General features: G+C 45.7%; 1 protein-coding gene across 1 annotated transcript in view; it reads right to left on the reverse strand.

Moving 5' to 3' along the window:
• Positions 1–19347, reverse strand: part of LOC130871196 (S-adenosyl-L-methionine-dependent tRNA 4-demethylwyosine synthase TYW1) — a 78862-nt gene that overhangs the window by 20178 nt on the left and 39337 nt on the right. The gene's annotated exons all lie outside the window — the stretch shown is intronic.

Here is a 19347-nt window from a genome sequence, read left to right on the forward strand (position 1 = left end):
ATCGTCACAACCCAAATTCGATCTCTGGGACCCACATGGTGGCTGGTCTTCCTCACTCACATGTGCTTGCAAGCAGACACACACTAAATAAACAAAATGACTATTGAAGAAACAGCAAGATCCCCGCTAGTGCAAGCACTGATAAGTCACCAGCCATGTTCCCGTAAATAAACAAGCCCTCTCCCAGTGCTAACAGAAGAAATCATAATTGAAGTCATGGTGAGCTGGAGAGTTGGCTCAGTGGTTAGAGCACCGGCTGCCCTCACAGAGGACCTGAGTTCAGTTCCCAGCATCCTCATGGCGGCTCAAACCATCTGTAACTCTAGCTCCAGGGGATAGGACTTTGTCTTTCTGATCTCCATGTCGTGTGTGTGTGTGTGTGTGTGTGTGTGTGTGTGTGTGTGTGTGTGTGATAAAAAAGGGGACATTAAAATAAAAGGGAGCTTTGCTAGGAAGATGAAGAGGATTATGAGGGGATGGGGAGGACAGAGGGCAGTGGAGGGTGAAATCATCTGAATGCACATGAGTAAAAGTAACAAAATGAAACCCATTATTAAGTAAGTTGATACACGCTAATAAAAATTTTAAAAGTAAGCAATAAGTTGACTAAATCATTTTAGGAGAAGAGAAATTAACTCAAATAACCTTTGTGTGCTCAGATAACAATCCTGTGAACCGTAGATGAATCATGGTTCTTTTCTTCCCAGTTTTCTTGTTAGTTATAATCTTTGGCATTTCTTGTTCCAGGAAGTCACGCTCATGGGTAATCACCAACATCTACCACAAACCCAAACTGGTGCAGGCTTTTCAAAAAGCATTAAGATTGTAGTCACTAAAGGCTGTGAAAGACATACAACCCGAGCCTCGGCTACCTTCCGGCCCAAAATAAACAAGTAAGACTCAAGGACGTCCTGGAAACCCTCAGAAGACCATTGCTGATAGCTTAAAGTGCAACACTGAGCCCTGGAGAGGAGCTGACGTCGGGGACCTGGGGGCCTGGGGGACCTGGGGGACAAATTCCCAGGTATCCTAAAGAGCAGGGCTCAAATAATGGAGAGAAAAGAAAGAACTCCAAGTATCTACCTCTATGTTTGGGGGGAAAAGCATAATCCACAGAAGGAAGAGACACTTGAGAGTATTTTGTGATTTTTTGAGGTAAGTCTCCTGCAGCCCAGGCTAGCCTTGAACTGATTCTGTACCCAAGCATGACCTTGGACTTCTGATTCTCCTGCCTCTACTTCCTGGGTGCTGGGATGAAGGCTGCCCTACAGTGCTCTGCACGCTTGAGTACTTTCACAGAGCAGGCTCAGAGATGAATAGTAAAGGGCATTTGTCAGGTACATCAAGGGCATCTCATTCCTGTCTACTTAGTTCTTTACAAAGGATTTTACCAGGGAAGAAAAGACAGGAAACTTCTAAACTCCCTTTAAACAGCTACCAGGTTCCCACCACCAAATCGAAGCCATCTGGAGCCGGGCTGGAGAGACGCTGCAGGAGTTAAGAGCACACTCTGTTCCTGCAGAGGACCCGAATTCAGGTCCCAGCATCTTTGTTGATCAGCTCACATCATCTAGAATTCCAGCACCAGGGGATCTGACGCCCTCTTCTGGCCTCCGTGGACACCTGCACTCTCACGCATAAATACACACACACACACACACACACAACATACAATTTAAAAAATAAAAGGGATATTTCCAGTTAGACTCACAGAAGACTGCCTATCCTGTTTTAAAGTTTTCCTGAAAGCTATGATCAAATCAAGGCAGCCAGGGCAAAAATGACTGACACGCACACAAAAGCAGTAAACTATAAAAAGCTACCAATTAAAGAAACAAGTGCAAAGAAAGTGGCTAGTCAGCAAGCAGCACTCATCATGTCTCCTAGCCTAGAGCACCAGTGGGCTGGAAGAAACTCGAGGTAGGATGGAATCCAGAGCATGCTCGCTTCCTCGGTATGGTCAATTCCGTCTTTGTAAAAATAGGCTTTGTGCAGGCTTAGCAATGTCAGTCCAGCAAGCCCAGCACTTGGAAGGCCATGGCAAGAACTCAGCAAGTTTAGAGCCTGGCTACACAGTAAATTATCAGGCCAGCCTGGACTACATAGTGAGTGCTGGGCCAAACAAAAATGCGGGGTTGGTTTGTTTCTTTCTGTAGGACTTAGCATTCCACTCTATAGCACTAAACCAAGCCCTGTAGAAATAAGTCATGTCAAATACCAGGGATCCCTTTAAAAAACCCAGTGACAGGCTGGACCATGTTAGCGCACGCCTTTAATCCCAGCATTTGGGAGGCAGAGGCAGGCGGATCTCTGGGAGTTCAAGGTCAGCCTGGTCTACAGAGTGAGTTCCAGGACAGGTAGGGCTGTTACACAGAGAAACCCTGTCTCAAAAAACAAAACAAAACAGTATTTAAAAAAAAAAAAAAAGGCCCACAAAAACCCACCCAATGACAGAGCTGAGAGGCTCAGTGTACGAGAATGCTTGAGATACAAGCCTGAGAACGTAAGTTCTGACCCCAGGGCTCAAATAAAAAGCCAGGCATGGCCACGCACACCTGTGACTCTAGTGCTGAGGAGCTGTGTGGTGTGGAGACAAGAGGGTCACTGGCTGCCAGCCTCACTCCAGGGTCAGCGTGAGAACACATCACAAGGCAATAAAGCAGAGAGGGACACAGCAGGACATCAGCTCTCCTCCCCTGGCCTCCGCACACAGCATAGGCACCTGCGCCTCTCCCACACGCTCACAAAAATACATCACACATGCAGACACCATACACTTCCACACCGAAACCAGCCCGAAGAGAGGAATGGTTCTACGCCAACAAAGACCATGTACAGAATAGAAGGCAGAGAATATTCCATTTCAACATCTCTATTAAAAACCCAATGATTCATTTATGAAATTACATGAAAAAAAAAGTAAAAATAAATAAGTAAGTAAAATATGTTCCTGGGAGACCTAAACAGAACTCTGCCTCCACAAAAAAAAAAAAAAAAAAAGGCTTCACAAATCCTCTGAACAAAGAACCCAGCAAGGAAGCTAGCAAGAGAAACGAAGCAAGGTGAGCCAACACTTGCCAGGTGCCAGATCAGTCGTCCCAAGTGTTTTGTGCCTTTTCAAGATTCTTGGATCTGCCTAAACTTCAGAAAGAATCTTACCAGATTCGTGTGACTATGATATTCATTTGACAACTATGAAATCTGGGCCCAGAGTAAACAGGGCAAGTAAACTGCCAGAAGCCACATGGTGGCCAAGCAGGTGATCCAAGATGGGCTCCCCAGCAACCCGAGCCCTAGCAACTGGGCTTGCGTGTACGCTTGCTCTGTCTCTCTCTGTCTCTGCCTCTATCTGCTACACCCTGTAAAACAGCGAAAACCCACAAAGAAATAAGACTTAGGGTGTAACTTGGTGGGTAAAGTGCCTGCCTACCCTGCGGTGAGGCTCCGGTCCACCCCCAGCACCATAAAACCATGCAGGGCGGCTCACATCTGCCATCCCAGCACTGAGGAGAGTTCAAGGTCATCCTGAGACACACAGCAAGTTTGAGGCAAGCCTGAAGTACGTGAGACCCTGACCCATGACAAGGTATAAGGGCACAAGAGAATGGCTCAGTGGTCAAGGGTGTTCACCGTTCCTACAGAGGACCTGAGTTTTGTGCTGCACACCCAAACGGGCAGGTTTACAAAAGCTTCTCTAACTCCTGCTCCAGAGAATCCAAAACACTCTCTTCGCCTCTGAACTTGCATGCACATAGCCACACAGAGACACACATAATAAACATCAGTTAAAATGTGTAACTAAACTCATATCCATATTGATCTTCCATTGTAATAAATATAATAAAGCCTGCATCTAGACCTGAGGGTCTCCCGCTGGCTCTCACAGCTTTTCCAGTCTGTTCTGCTGACCCACTTCCAGCTTACACTGCTAACACTGTTGCAGTGACAGAGTCTGCTATCCTGTAGACGTGGTGGCTTTCAACCAGGGGCAGCTCAGCAACCCTGGGGCTATTCTGTTCCAACTTTGAAACTTCCTTCCACAGGGTGACACCTTGAGAGCCCTTTCCAGATTCCCCGAGTGGAGGTGCTACTGACATCTAGTGGGCAGAGGCCAGAGTTGCTGCTGAGTAGGGTAAAATCACAACAGAAGTTCTGTTAGAGCGGGTCTTCCCATGCCCATTAATAGAGTCCTGGCTGTTCTTGGCCATTTGTTTAGTGTCTATGTTTAGAATCCAACTATTGCCTTCTAGAAATAAACAACACCCCTTTGTGAATTTAAACATAATAAAAATCTATTCATTTAAATGTGTACATGCACATGCCACAGAGTGCTGCAGAGGTCAGATCAGAGCTTAAATTCTGGGATTCAGGAATGCACTACCATGTCCAGCAGAGTCACTGCCGATTGCTAGAAGTGATTGTGGATGACAAAGCCTGAGCTGGAGAGAGCTTGGACGTCTTCCTGGAGAAGCTGGGTAGAGCTGGTGTTGGTTCTTCCTGGAACTAACTGCTGAGTCACCCATGAAGCCATCTGGGCCCGCAACTCGCTTTGGGTGGGTTTTTAAATGATCAAACCAGAAGACTAGAGAGACGGCTCCGTGAGTGGTTAAGAGCACGCACTGCTCTTTGGGAGGACCGAGCAGGTGGATCACCAGCACCTGCAACCCCAGCTTGGGGGGGGGGGGTCTTCTGAACTCCAAGGGCACTGCACTACACATACACACACACACACAGAGAGAGAGAGAGAGAGAGAGAGAGAGAGAGAGAGAGAGAGAGAGAGAGAGAGAGAAATTAAAATAAACAGGGTGTAGTGGTGCGCACCTTTAATCCCAGCACTTGGGAGGAAGAGGCAAGTGGATTTCTGTGACTCTGAAGCCAATTTGGTCTACATAGTGAGTTCCAGGCCAAGGAGGGCTACAGAGTTGAGACCCTGTCTCAGTAAGTAATAAATAATGAAAGAAAATCATTTGTAAACTCCGTTATAGTTGCTTTCTATTACTGCGATAAAACATCAAGACCAAAAGCACCATGGAGAAGAAAGGGTTTACTTGGCTTACAGGTCACAGTCCATCACTGAAGGAAATCAAGGCAGGAACTGAGGCAGAGACCATGGAGGGATATTGCTTGCTGACTTGCTCACCTGCTTTCTTATACAACCCAGGGCCAGGTAGCACCACCCACAGGGTGCTGGGCCCATCCCCAGCAATTCATTATTCAAGAAAATGCAAGCCTAGAGGCCAATATAATGGGGCATTTTCTCAATTCAGGTTTCCTCTTCCAGAGAAACCCCATCTTACGTCAACACTGGTAGAAATCTGGCCATTACAGACTCAAGCACCCTAGCTTTTTCTTGTGCTAAGTTTTTCTAGCTTTGCTTCCTAAGAATTTGTACATTTTGTCTAATCAGCACAAAGTCATTCAAAATCTTATTTTTCTTTCTTTTATACATATGCAAATATTATATATATATGTATATAAATTTGTGAGCATGCATGAAGGCAGTCATACACATGCCACAGCATATGTGTGGAGGTCAGAGGCCACCTGAGACTGACCATCTTCACCTGCTATCTTTTCTGTGATGGATTTCCTTGGTTGGTCACTGCTGCCTAACTCAGACTGGCTGACCCATCTCAGCTTGATGGGGCACAGAGACTCAAGGTGAGCACTGCTCAGTCTGGCTTTACATGAGCTCAAGGGATTTGAATTCAAGAGCCTCAGCTTTGTGTGTGGGAAGTACTTGGCCCACTGAGCCACATCCTTAGCTTCCCTAGAGTTTTGCAAACTCTCGTGTTGTCCAGTGTGGTGCCTGAGTGAGAACGGCCCCCACAGGCTCACGTATTTGCATGCTGGAACTGCATGAGGTCTTGTTGGAGGAGGCGCGTCACTGTGGAATGGGCTCTGAGGTTTCAAAAGCCCACACCAGGCCCAGACTCTCGCTCTCTGCCTCCACTATGCAGGTGAGAGGTAAGCTCTCACTACCGCCCCAGCACTTGCCTGCCTACAATCATGCCCCCTGCCATGACGGTCACAGACTCATCCTCTGAAACTCTAAACAAGACCCCATTAAATTCTTTCTTCTAGAAGCCGCCTCAGTCATGGAGTCTCTTCAGGCAGTAGAACGGTAACTCGGCCCCCCGAAACGCTCCCTTTTCATCCCCAATACCGCACATTCGTCTTCTCTCGCTTCACTGACTGATTTTGCAGTCTTCTAGGCTTTTCGGACAGAGCCAGCTTTGGTTTTTATAATCATCTCTATTCTGGGGATATTCTTCTGTCTCATTAACCTCTTTATTCCCTCCCAAGGGCTTACTCTGTAGGTAATTTGCGGTTCATTTCTAACTTCTTAATATGTATTGATCTCTAGTCTTTCTTTACTAAAATAGGGACTCTGTCTCTGCAAAAACATTTGTTTCTTGTCATGGGGAAGAAAGCTCTAGACTGATAACCCAGAGAGATGGCTCAGAGGATAAGAACACTGGCTGCTTTTCCAGAGCACCCAGCTTTGACTTCCAGCACCCACATGACAGCTCCCAAACACCTGTAACTCTGGTTCCAGAGGATCTGACACCCTTTTTGGCCTCCATGGGCACCAGGTAATAGTGCATAGACACACACTCAGGAAAAACACCCACACACATAAAAAAATAGTAAAATAATTTATCTGCATACTGTTTCCTTCTTACCAAGTCTGGCATGGAGTCCCAAGTAGGCTTGGCCTCCCTCAGTATCCCAAAGGCAGAAGAAATGGCAACAGAAGACCCTCGCCAGAAACAGAGCAGGAAGCAACTTAAAGATAGACTTATTTATTTATTTATTTTGAGGCAGCATCTCATGTTCCCTGCTGGTTAATGCCAGCTTGACAGAATCTAGAATCATATGGGAGGTGGGCCTCTGTGGGAGAAGGACCATCCCTTGGCTGGGATCCTGACCTGCAGCGCAGAGAGGATGCTAAGCAGCAGCACGTATTCACTGCTCTGTCCCTGATTCTGGAAGCCATGTGGCCAGCTGCTTCAGGCTCTTGCTTCCTTGATTTCCCTGTCCCCTGCTGCACTGTGCCTTCAACTGTGAGCCACAATAGGCCCTTTCCCTGCCACTTACCACATTATCCTGGCAACCTGCACTCTATCTACAGAACCCATATAAGAAGCCAGATGTGGAGGCTCACATCTGTAGAAGCCAGATGTGGAGGCTCACATCTGTAACCACAGATGAGAGGTGGGAGACAGAAGGATCAGCTGGCACCCAGGGGTCAGCTATCCCGGCGTATGCCGCCCACCAACAGAAATAAGACAGACACTTCCCAGCAAGGTGAAGAGAACCCACTCCAGAAAGTTGCTGACTTCACCACATGCGCCATGGCATGCGTACACACACATATACCACACATACACACACACACACGCACGCACGCACGCAGCAAAATAAATAAATGTATGTAAATAGCAACATAGACACTGGGGAAAAAAACTCAAAAGGTTGAGATGGAGAGGAAACTGTCAGAAAATACAGCTCAGCAACACTGTCAGGACTCAGACACAGGGAACCCGAGGAAGTGGCCAGGCAGTCAGTGAGGGAGACTAGCGGCACTTGCTGCCAGCCCGACAACCTGAGTTCAATTCCCCCAGACCCACACGGAAGAGGAGAACTGGTTCCCTCCACAAGGTGTCCTCTGCAGCCCCCGAGAGAGAAAACAAATGTACAGCTTTTTAAAACTGAGTAATATTTAAAAAATAACTGGAGAGAGTAACAGGAAAATCTGCTGTTGTGGACGGAACAAATGAGGAGAAAACAACATGGAGACGGGGGACAGAAGGTGACAGATGAGCATCATGAAATGACTACTATGGGTTTACTGGAGTACTTGAGAGCCAGTTTACTAAAATGAGTCAACGGAGTCAACAGCAGCATCCTACCCCTCCAGCGCATGGGGAGCACCTTGTGTTTAAGAGGTCACCATAATGCTCTTAGCAAAGACAAAGTTGATAGAAGAAAACTACAGTTCAGTTCATTTGAATAGCCCTAATTAAACCCATATGCCCCCCCCCAAATCATGAAAGTTGAGGGGGGAGCCCACACGAACATGAACGGAATTGCTGGGAAGGAGGGCTTCAGTGGGAGTGGGGGGAAATAAGAGATGAGTAGGGGAATATGATCAAACTACATTATATACATGTGTGAAATTGGGAAAAAATAAATTTTTAAAATGATTTCTAATGGGGCTGGAGAGATGGCTCTGCTGTTGAGGGCGCTGGCTGCTCTTCCAGAGGACATGAGTTTGATTCCAGCAACCACATGGCAGCTCACAGTTGTAAACTCATTCTAGGGCATCCAAAGCTCTCTTCTGGTCTCCTTGGGCAAGAGGTGCATGTATGGTGCACACACTTGTATGCAGGCAAAAGACTCATATGCATTTTTTTAAAAAAGGAATAAAATAATTTTAAAATTAAAAAAAAACAGTTAAGGAAGGAAATTAGGGTTAGAAAGATGGCTCAGAGGTTGCTTGCTACTTTTTTTTTTTTTTTTTTTTGGTTTTTCGAGACAGGGTTTCTCTGTAGCTTTGGTGCCTGTCCTGGAACTAGCTCTTGTAGACCAGGCTGGCCTCGAACTCCCAGAGATCCGCCTGCCTCTGCCTCCCGAGTGCTGGTATTAAAGGCGCGCGCCACTACTGCCCGGCTGGAGGTTGCTTGCTATTCTTAAAGAGGACCTGCTTCAGGCCCCAGTGAACCATTCACAAGCACCTGTACCTGTAGCCCCTCGGGAGGACTCCCTCTTCTGGCCCCCAGGGGCAACAACATAACACAGAGAGACATAACACATAAATGAAAATAAATCTTTTCAAGAAAGAAAAAGAAAACTATAGTTCAGCATCTCTCTTGAACACAGAAACAGCTTTTAAATTTTAATACGCAAAATAGCCCAATAACACAAAATAGATATACAGTGACAGGCTTATTTCAGAAATGGAATGTGGCTTGGTATTAGAAAAATCAGGGCTATTCACCATATTAGCAGAAGAAAAGAACAGAATCTACTCAACAGAATGAGAATGAGCATGTGAACTCAACAGTTACTCATAATTTAAAAAATCATAAGGCGCTGGGAACAAAAGGAGCTGTCTCCAGAGTAATGACAAGTACTTGAAAAGTCGACAGGAAAACTCATCGGTGAGACACCAAATGCTCCTCCGGAATCCAGCAGACGATGGGGAGGCAGCACGAGGACTCTCCTAGAACCTGCACCACACAGCGAAACTGATGCTCCACAAGCAACCAAAGGGTACCCCAGGCCGGCGAGGCGGCGCAGTGGGAAGAAGTGCTTGCCACCGAGCCTGGCAACCTGAGTCTGATGCCTGGGACCCATGCCTGCAAGCCGTCCACCTCCACATGTGTGCTGTAGCCCATAAACTATGGCATGTGTGTACCAGTACACACATGCACACACACATACACACAGACACAGAGATCTTTTAAACATTCCATATGACTTAAAAAACAAAGAATTAATAATTTTAGAAGTATTTGTAATACAAAGTAAGTATCCAAAAATCTAATTCCTGGATATGTATAATAATTTTTGAAACTGAAAAAAATTAAATAATCATTTACCAATAGTATCCAACACTATATATTTGTGAATAAATCTTACAAAACACAGGAATGACCTCTACAGAGAAACTGTAAAATGCCACTTAAAAAATTAAAAGATCCCCATACTTGGAAGACTGGAGACAGATCTCAAATTCAAGCCCAACCTGGGCTACAGGGTCAGCTCAAGGCCAGTCTGGGTTAGAGGAGACCCTGTCTCAAAAGACAAACTATGTTAACACTCTAATCAATCAATTCTGGTGCACAGGCTGAATGTGGTCTTCTACTTGTTCTCCTTTGGTCTTGACCTAAAAATGGATTTTATGTCTGAACAATTACAGTCTCATAACTGAGAACAGAAAGCGTGAAGTCAAATTAAGCAAAGCACACCACACCTCAACAGATGTCAAGGCATGGGCCCCTCAGCAGAAGCAACTGGACACTGTGTTCAGTCTTCACTGCTGTGGTCTGGACCTCTCAGGTGTGAGTTTATGAAGCTCTGCCGTCTCCCTGCCTACAGCATCCCTGCACGCAATCCCTGCACTGATCCAATGCTCTCTTTGACCTCCATGGGTACCAAGCAGGCACGCGGGGAACAGACATACAGAGTCAAACACTCACACATATAAAATGAAACAAACAGATAGATATCAGAGTATGGCCTTGAGTTTCTGCAGTCCCTGAGGCTAAAGTCCAGAAACGAACACCTGGTGTGCACATGAGGCCACCAGACCACCACCAACAAAAAACAAAACAACACCGAAAAACAGAACTGTATGGCCCTCTCTCTCAAGAATCTAATGCCTGCACATCTACCATGATTTTTGAAAATTAAAAATCCAATGCACAGCCAGGTGGTGGTGGCGCACGCCTTTAATCCCAGCACTCGGGAGGCAGAGGCAGGCGAATCTCTGGGAGTTCGAGACCAGCCTGGTCTACAAGAGCTAGTTCCAGGACAGACTCCAAAGCTACAGAGAAACCCTGTCTCGAAAAACAAAAAAAAAAAAAAAAAAAATCCAATGCACAGAAATGCAAAGGTCTACTTCGACCAATAACACAGCAGCCGACAAGAAAAGTAGCGCTCAGGTAGGACGTGACTTCCATGTACAACCTGCTGTTAGAGCACAGTCACACATGGCTCAGAAATGAGCTGCTGCAGGGGGACGGCTCAAAGTAGAATCCCCCAGTGAGGGGTTGGGTGTGGCTCAGTGGTAGAGCCCTTGCCTAGAATCCCCAGTGAGGGGCTGGGGTGTGACTCAGTGGTAGAGCCCCTGCCTAGAATCCCCCAGTGAGGGGCTTGGGTGTGGCTCAGTGGTGGACTCCTCCCGTGGTCTGGAAAGCATAGGCCCTAGGTTCTTTCCACAGCACCACAGTCAGACAGACAGACATAATTTACCTACTACACGTGAATGAACACACAACAAGTACACACCGTTCCTACAGCCAGTGTTAACAAGCATGTATGCATACCCAGACATATGTATCAGAATACTGTGACAGCTATTCACAATAGCAGAAATCATCAGGACATGAATATTTGTCAATAACAGAATGGGTAGACCATGGCATATTCAGACACTGAGATATGGTAATGAAAATATAGTTCCACACATCCAGTGTAGGAATAGTCCCAAAACCAAGTGAACTGCCCTGGTTCCATCTGCAAAAAGTTCAAAACGAGGCAAAGCTCCTGGTGTTGGTTGGTTTCTGTCAACTTGACACAAAACTAGCCACGCCTGGGAAGAAAAGCTCTTAGCTGAGGAAATGCCTCCACATTAACGCTGACCTGCAGGCAACTCTGTAAGGCACCTTGCTTAATGGTTGATCTGAGGGGCCAAGCTCACCCTGCATGGTATAAGAAAGCGGCTGAACAAGCCATGAGGAGTGAGCCAGTCCGCAGTGTTCCTCCATGGCTTCTGCCCCAGTTGCTGCGCTGGTTTTCCACAGTGGTGACCACTAGCGGAAGTGTAAATGCGACAGAGTGGATTATCAAATTGGCACAGGTTGTTTCTTTTAAATAGCTGTACTCAACGCTTCCTAGTCAGGAATATCATTCCCTGATGGTGGGACTGTGATTCCACGCACACATTTTGGAAGTAATGTCGAAATGTGATTAAGGAATCTAGAAAGTATCAAACTCTGTTGACCTGGAAATTGCACCTCTAAAAATTTTGGTTATGGGAATGATAAAGCTTATAGCCAAATACTGAGGTGCAAGACTATTCAGCCAAGCCTCTCTATCATGCTGAGATACAGAGCCACAAGATGTTCAATGCCAAGCAACAGTCCACGCATCTGTAGTGTGGCCATTCAGTCAACACCTTTGGTGGCATTTCAGGTGACATCTGTGAACTCTAGAACGGCTGAGGAAGATATTCCTGATGAGAGCAGGGCTTGGTGTGGACAGGTGGGCTGGTTGCTTGTCCTATGGCTGTGATAAAATGCCCTGACAAAGGCAGTTTTAGGGAGGAAGGGTGCCTTGGCTCACAGTTCACGGGTGCAGTCCATCACGGTGGGGAAATCAAGGCAGCAGGGCAGAGGCAGCCAGTCATATTGCATCCACAGTCAAAATGGAGAGAGCAATGCATGCTCACATGCTCATGCTCAGCTAACTTACTCCTTTATATGCATTCCAAACCAAGCCCAGCAATGGCGCATCCCAACAGTAGAGTGGGGTGCCCACCTCATTTAACCTAGGAAAGAGAACGCTCCCCCAGGGCTTGCCTCCTCGGTCCTGCCAAATCAACATTCAACATTAGCCATCATGGCAGGATTCTCAAAAAGGGAGGGTGAGCAAAGGCTGAGTGAGTTTGTTTTCTTAGACCCTCGTTCCCACCAAAGCCTCGGAAAAACCTGTTCTAGAAGAATGTCAATGCCAGGCGGAGATTTTCAAATTGGATTTGTAAGAAGCTGTAGTAACGGGTGGGCGTGGAGACAGACACCTGCAATCCTAGCACTCACGACTGAAGATCGCTGCCACCAGGTGGAAGGGTGAGTCCACAAAGAGAACTATAAAGAGGTCAGAGACCAGTGTCACCAAAATCACGGTGCGGCCCTGCCCAGATGCCACGTCAGCTCCCATGACTTACATCTGCACACTGACTTATATGTCTGAAGATATGGACAGAGAAACAAAGCCCCTGGCAGTATTTTCAGAGACACAGCCCATCCATCATTCCTGCGGTAAACTCATGAACAGAAGTGGCTGAACCCAAGGCACATGGAACACAGGGTATGGGAAAAACACTCAACGCAAGCATCATTAGTCTCCCCAAACTACCACAACAGGGTCAGTTTGACAAGAATGCTGGGTGACTGGTAACCACACGTCCTCAGATCAAGCTGATAAACTCAATAGCCGACTGACTTTCCAGAAATGCTGCGTAAGCCAACCCAAGTCTGCGTCCCAAATAGTAAGAAAACAACTCCCCCTTCCGGGACTTGGTTTTTTAAACGCAAGACTTTGGAGGTCATGAATGTTTAGATTCATTAATAAAACCAAAAAGAAATAAAAAAGACTGATTACAGGTGACCTGGCCCTTAACTGAAGCTGATCGAGTTCCCTCTTGGGAACACTAACTAGTGACATGTCCTGCGGGGACAGAACTCATGTCTGTTGTTCTAAAGTAAAATCAGAAATGACAGCAAGTCGGACCTGCCAGAAGAGGCAGGGCCAGGGAGATGGGATGGCAGCTAAACATACTTGTTCAAGTCTGGAACTCTGACTTCCATCCCTAGACCTGGAGGGGGAAGCAAAGAACCAACTCTACAAGGTGTCCTGTGGCACTCAAACACACACACACACACACACACCACCACCACCACACCACACCACACACCACAGTGACAGACTAATTTTTTTTTTAAAGAGGGGGCTGGATTGATGGTTTAGCAATTTAAAAAAATGTACTGCTCTGGCAGAGGACCCAAATGCAACTCCTAGTGTCTACAGCAGGTAGCTCACAACCATTTGCAATTCTAGCTCCAGGGGATCTAATGTCTCCTTCTGGCCTCTGCAGGCATCACACACACACACACACACACACACCCAACACGAGTACACGCACAGAACCTAACAGGCCAGGGCTGCAGCTCAGGCGACACATGGAGGGAGCAGTATGCTTGTCTGGCACGCACAAAGACCCTGGCTTCCATCTCCAGCACCGCATACACTCCAGGGATTGTTCTTTATGTGAAACTGAACATTTCTGATTGGTCCCAGAAGCAGTTGATTTTCCCCAGTGTATGGCTGGATTTAGGAACACAACAAGTAGCTGAATATAAATGGTATTTATTCTAACCCAATACCTCAAGGATCAATTGAGTAATTCTTCTGTTCCTCTGAAGGCAAAGGAGTCTCTCCCACATGTAGGGCCTTCTTGCAGGCCCTCATCAGAGGTTTAAGTTATCTTTAAATCATCATAAATCAAACAGACCCCAAATGGTCTCTAGCATCTTTATTTCCCCGAAAGTGCTAAGAAAGATTTTTCAGATGTCAATTTGAGAAAGTGCTTCCTTCCTCCTGGCTTTACTAGTCAAACACATTAGCTCCTGATCATTCCTTCTAATTCCCCTTTCCTCTGAAATTCTGCTTTTAATAAGTCAAATATGATGATTCTCATAAAAGATTTCGTTTCTCATCTCCAAAATGGGGATGGCTAGGCTTGAAGTTTAAAACAGACCTAGAGATGAGCAGCCTTGTAGGATCCCACTGGCAAGAAAACTAAAGAAGAGAACTCACCAGCATGGGGCAGAGGCCCTCCACTCAGTCAGCAAGACAGCCTCAGGGGTAAAAGGGGCTTGCAGGCAAGCCTCGCAATTTGAGTTCAATCCTCAGAACCCTCCACATGGTGGAAGAAGAGAATCAACTCCCAAAAGATGTCCTCTAACCTCCAAACAAGTGAGTGCATACACACACACACACACACACACACACACACACACACACACACAGAGTAAATAAATGTAAAAAAAAAATTTCATGGCCACTTTAGTGGTGAAGGGCCAAAACTTGTTACCAGCCTTACTCAGACTATGAAAAGCCTCCCTAGAGGTGCAGCCCATGCCCCTTAACCCAGGGTAATTCACTCCCTGACGCCCAGGCACACCAGAGACTGTCACAGTGCAGACCTCCAAATGTGTCTACCACACACATTCAGTACCTTCTCTACTGACACCCCACACTGGGGCATTAACTTTTGCACTCTGAAGGATAATAGTAAAATGAGAGTTCATGGTTCCCTTTCTTCAGCTACACAGACTGGTTCCCACTGTAGAGGGGCATGCCTTTCCACTTCCCAGCTATCTCCTGGGCTGATCTGAGTCAAGCAGCATCACTGCCTGGGGGCCTGTTCTAGCTTTCGCTCTCTGGTATGATAAATACTCTGACCAAAAGCAACTTAGAAGTAGGAAAAGATTTGACTTAAATTTCCAAGTCACAGTCCATCACTGAAGGACATCAGGGCAGAAACTAGAAAGAGAGGAAGGAAAGTCAGAAATTCAAGGTCATTCATGGTTACAGACCAAGTTTGAGGCCAGACTGGGCTACATGAGTACCTGCCTTAAAAGAAAAAACAAACAAACAAACAAACAAACAAATTTTAAAAACCCAAAAAATGTTAGGTAGCACATATCTTTTAATTCCAGGACTTGGGAGGCAGAGGCAGGGGATCTCCATAGAGTTGGAGATCAGCCTATTCTATAAGCCAATTTCAAGCCAACCAGGGTTGCATGGTGAAACTATGTCTTGATGGATGATGGATGGACGGATGGATGGATGGATGGATGGTGGATGGATGGAGGGATGAACAGATAAATAAGAACACACATGTAGGACAATCATTAAAAAGTACTCCATCCTGGAAGTAGAAAGTGACATACCTCTACAGAGAATCATCTATCAACCAACCATCATACAAAAGCACATGTCTGTCTTAGTTACTTTCTCACTGCTGACAGCTACAAGAAAAAAAAAATAACTTAAAGGGGTGGGGCTGGAGAGATGGCTCAGCAGTTTGCTGCTCTTGCAGAAGACTCAGGTTCGATTCCCAGCACCCACCGGGAGAGTCACAACAGTCTGTAACTTTTGTTAAAAATGATTTGGCGCCCTCTCTTTGGGCACTGTATGCACGTGTTACACAGACATACAAAAACACTCGTGCATATAAAATAAATAAAAATAAGTAATTTTTTAAATTTCATGACTACACTCTGTCTACCATCTCCAATAAACCACTGAGATAGTTTCAGTAAAAACCTTGTGTATTTCCAATGCTTAAGTGTCTACTTTTCCCCCATTAAATGAGTTGATTCCCTCTTTCCTTTTGATTATTTCTTTTGTGGGTACACATATTTATACATATACATATATGTGCACTCATCTGCGTGGCGCCTGGGGTAGCCTTGGGTGTTGTTTCTCGGATGCTATCTACCTTTGGTTGGGAGACTAGACTTGTTCAGATGAGAGCAGTGCCCACGAAGGCACTGCCAGAAGAGAGCGCAGAATTGCTTGGAGCTATGAGCCACCTGATATAGGTGCTGAGCTGGGACCTACTGGGGTCCTCTGGAAGAGCAGCAAGGGATCAAGTAAGTGCTCAACCATCTCTCCAACTTACATTGCGTTTATATTTTTGGTGTTTGTTTGTTTTGAGACAGTTCTCTTCAGTGGCCTGGAGTTCTCCAAGTAAGAGGGGCTGGCTGGCCACTGAGCCCAGGGATCCACCGTTATCTGTTGCCCAGTCCTGGGATCCCAAGAACATGCCACTATGCTTAGCTTTTTATACGGTGCTGGGATCTGAACTCAGGCCCTCACCCTTGCTAAAGGCACTTTACCGATGCCACTGGCCATCCTTCTCTATTATCTCTCCTTCCTGACCTCCCTGGGCTCTTTGCCCCTTGCTCCTAGGGCTGTTTGTGCACTGATTCCCTGGTGGGAGATGGCAAGCCACCTTCAATCCCAAGCATGCTTCCTCCTCCTAAGCAGTCTGCTTGAGATACTCGGTTTTATGTAACAAGCCATCCAGAAAAAAGAGCACATTTTCCACGCTTCCTTGAGCAGAGTGTGGCTAAGGAACTGAGTTTGGCAAACAAGATACCAATGAAAGAGTTATATAAATCACCCAGGGGATGGAAAGATGGCTCAGCAGTTAAAAGTGTACACTGCTTTTGCAGAAGACACAAGTTCAGTTCCCAGCATCCACGTCAGGCAGCTCACAACCTTTCTGGTCTGTACAGACTCACATGCACATACCAGTATATAGACAGACAGACAGACAGACAGACAGACAGACACACACACACACACACACACATATATATATATATACATAATTAAAAAGACTAAAAATCAACCTTTAAAATTTGTTGAATGGGGGGCTGGAGAGATGGCTCAGTGGTTAAGAGCATTGCCTACTCTTCCAAAGGTCCTGAGTTCAATTCCCGGCAACCACATGGTGGCTCACAACCATCTGTAATGAGGTCTGGTGCCCTCTTTCTGGCCTGCAGACACACACACAGACAGAATATTGTATACATAATAAATAAATATTTTTTAAAAAATTTGTTGAATGTTGCATGCCAAGGGAGAAAAGAAGGAATTGGAGGCTGCATACGAAGCCCTTGCTCACCTACCCCAGGCATCAATCTCACACATCTCAGTCTCTGGGGAATCTGCGCTGTGCAGCTGATCTGGATTCAAACGCCACCCTCCCCTTAGGCTTGAACCTTGCGCGCATATGCACGCGCTTGATTTTTTTGTTTGTTTTTGTTTTTCAAGACAGGGTTTCTCTGTGTAGCCCTGACTGTCCTGTTTTTCCAGAGAACCAGAGTTTGGTTCCCAGCACATACATAGGGCAGCTCTCAACTGCCTGCAACTCCAGCTCCAGGGAACCCAAGCCCTCTTCTGGCCTCCTCAGACACCTGCACTCATAATGGCATACATACACACACACACACACACACACACACACACACAAATAATAAGAAAAAAATTAAGCTGAGTGTTTGAAATCCCAGGCCTGAGCTTTCTTTGCTGGTACTCGTCTTGGTCTTGCCAGTAAGAAGCCATGCTGGGCAGTAAACTCCCTACAAATGTCTCTCTCCTTCTATCCTGAAGAGAGCAGGGGCCTCCACTGCCTTGGGTATTACTGCCCTGTGGCGAGGACTAACCTTACCAGATATTAAGCACTCAATAATTAGTTGTTGGACAAAGTGACAGTTGAAGTGTTGTGTAATTGGGACATTAGCATTTGTTTACCAACAGGTGTGCAAAGCTGCACACACCTCTAACAGGGCGTCATCTTTTAAAATGCAGGGAATTGGGGTGGGGAAGTAACCCAGTGGCAGAGGGTACGCTTAGCATGTGTGAAGCCCTGAGCTCAACCTCCATCATCAAGAAAAACAAAAACAAAAAAACCACAAACACACTGAGAACCTGTCTCGGAAAACTGAACAAACAAACAAAAAATACAAGGGAAAGAGAGATCTATAAGTGTGAGAAGAAGGCAATCCATTTTTACCAAAAACTACTATGACATGATTCTAGCATAAGAAAAACAATTTGGTTAAAAAGAGTTACACACACACACACACACACACACACACGTACATATATATACACACACACACTCACACACAGTATGACTACAACAACATATGCACCCAAAACCCAAGCTTATGTGAGGGTCAGTATGTGGCAAGTTCAAAGCCAGCCTTAACTATGAGACCCTGAGAATCAACTGGAAAATTTAAAATGAGTTATATATTAATTAAAATACTCTGAAGAATTTCTTAAAACTAAGAGATAAGATTACTATTCATGCAATAACAATCGCATAGATCTATACAACAACATGCAAACAACACTCCAGGCCTAGCGTCAAAAATAAACATCAGCAGGGCGGTGGTGGTGCGCACCTTTAATTCCAGGAGGCAGAGGCAGGCGGATCTCTGTGAGTTCAAGGCCAGCCTGGTCTACAAGAGCTGGTCCCAGGACAGGCTGTAAAGCTATAGAGAAACCCTGACTCAAAAAGACAAATAAAAGTGTGGAGAGATGGTACAGCAGATAAGAGCACTGGTTGCTCTTCCAGGGGACCCAGGTTCAATCCTCAGCACCCACATGGCAGCTTACAACTGTCTGTAAATCCAGTTCCAGGGAAATCTGACACCTTCACACCAATGTACATAAAGTTTAATAAATTTTTAAAAATAAATAAAATAAAATAAAGGTCAGTAGCAGCTGCTGGGCATAGAGTCGTTGAGCCAGCACCAACCAGGAAGTCCCTGACTTGGTGACATCTAGTAATCTGGCCACTCCAGATTCAACTGACTCCAGCGGTCCATCAACTGTATCTACAATGCACACAGTTCGCAGAAAAGAAACATAAATTTTGCCCCTGCAAACATCCATTTAAAACATTGTGTTGAAAGATCTGTATGCAAAGTCAAATTTGGATATTAAATTTCTGTTCCGCTGGAAAACCAACAACCTCCAGGCAGAAGATCTGCAGGGAGCTGCCTGGATTTGGGAGGCATTTGGAAGATATATGGATGCTAATATTCTTTATACGGTATGTGAGCCAAAAGTCAAAGAAAGTACATATAAAACTCTATTACCTTGTGGACAGACAGAGCTTGAAGACTATTTGTCATTTTTAGACAGTAGCCACTGCTGCTCAAGCCCCAATCTTCTCGGAGCTGACCTCAATATACAACTAGCTGGGAGAAAAAGACAGTTTACTGAACCAAAAAAATAAGTATTGTT

This window comes from Chionomys nivalis, chromosome 3 (genome assembly GCF_950005125.1).
Source record: "Chionomys nivalis chromosome 3, mChiNiv1.1, whole genome shotgun sequence".
Taxonomy (NCBI): domain Eukaryota; kingdom Metazoa; phylum Chordata; class Mammalia; order Rodentia; family Cricetidae; genus Chionomys; species Chionomys nivalis.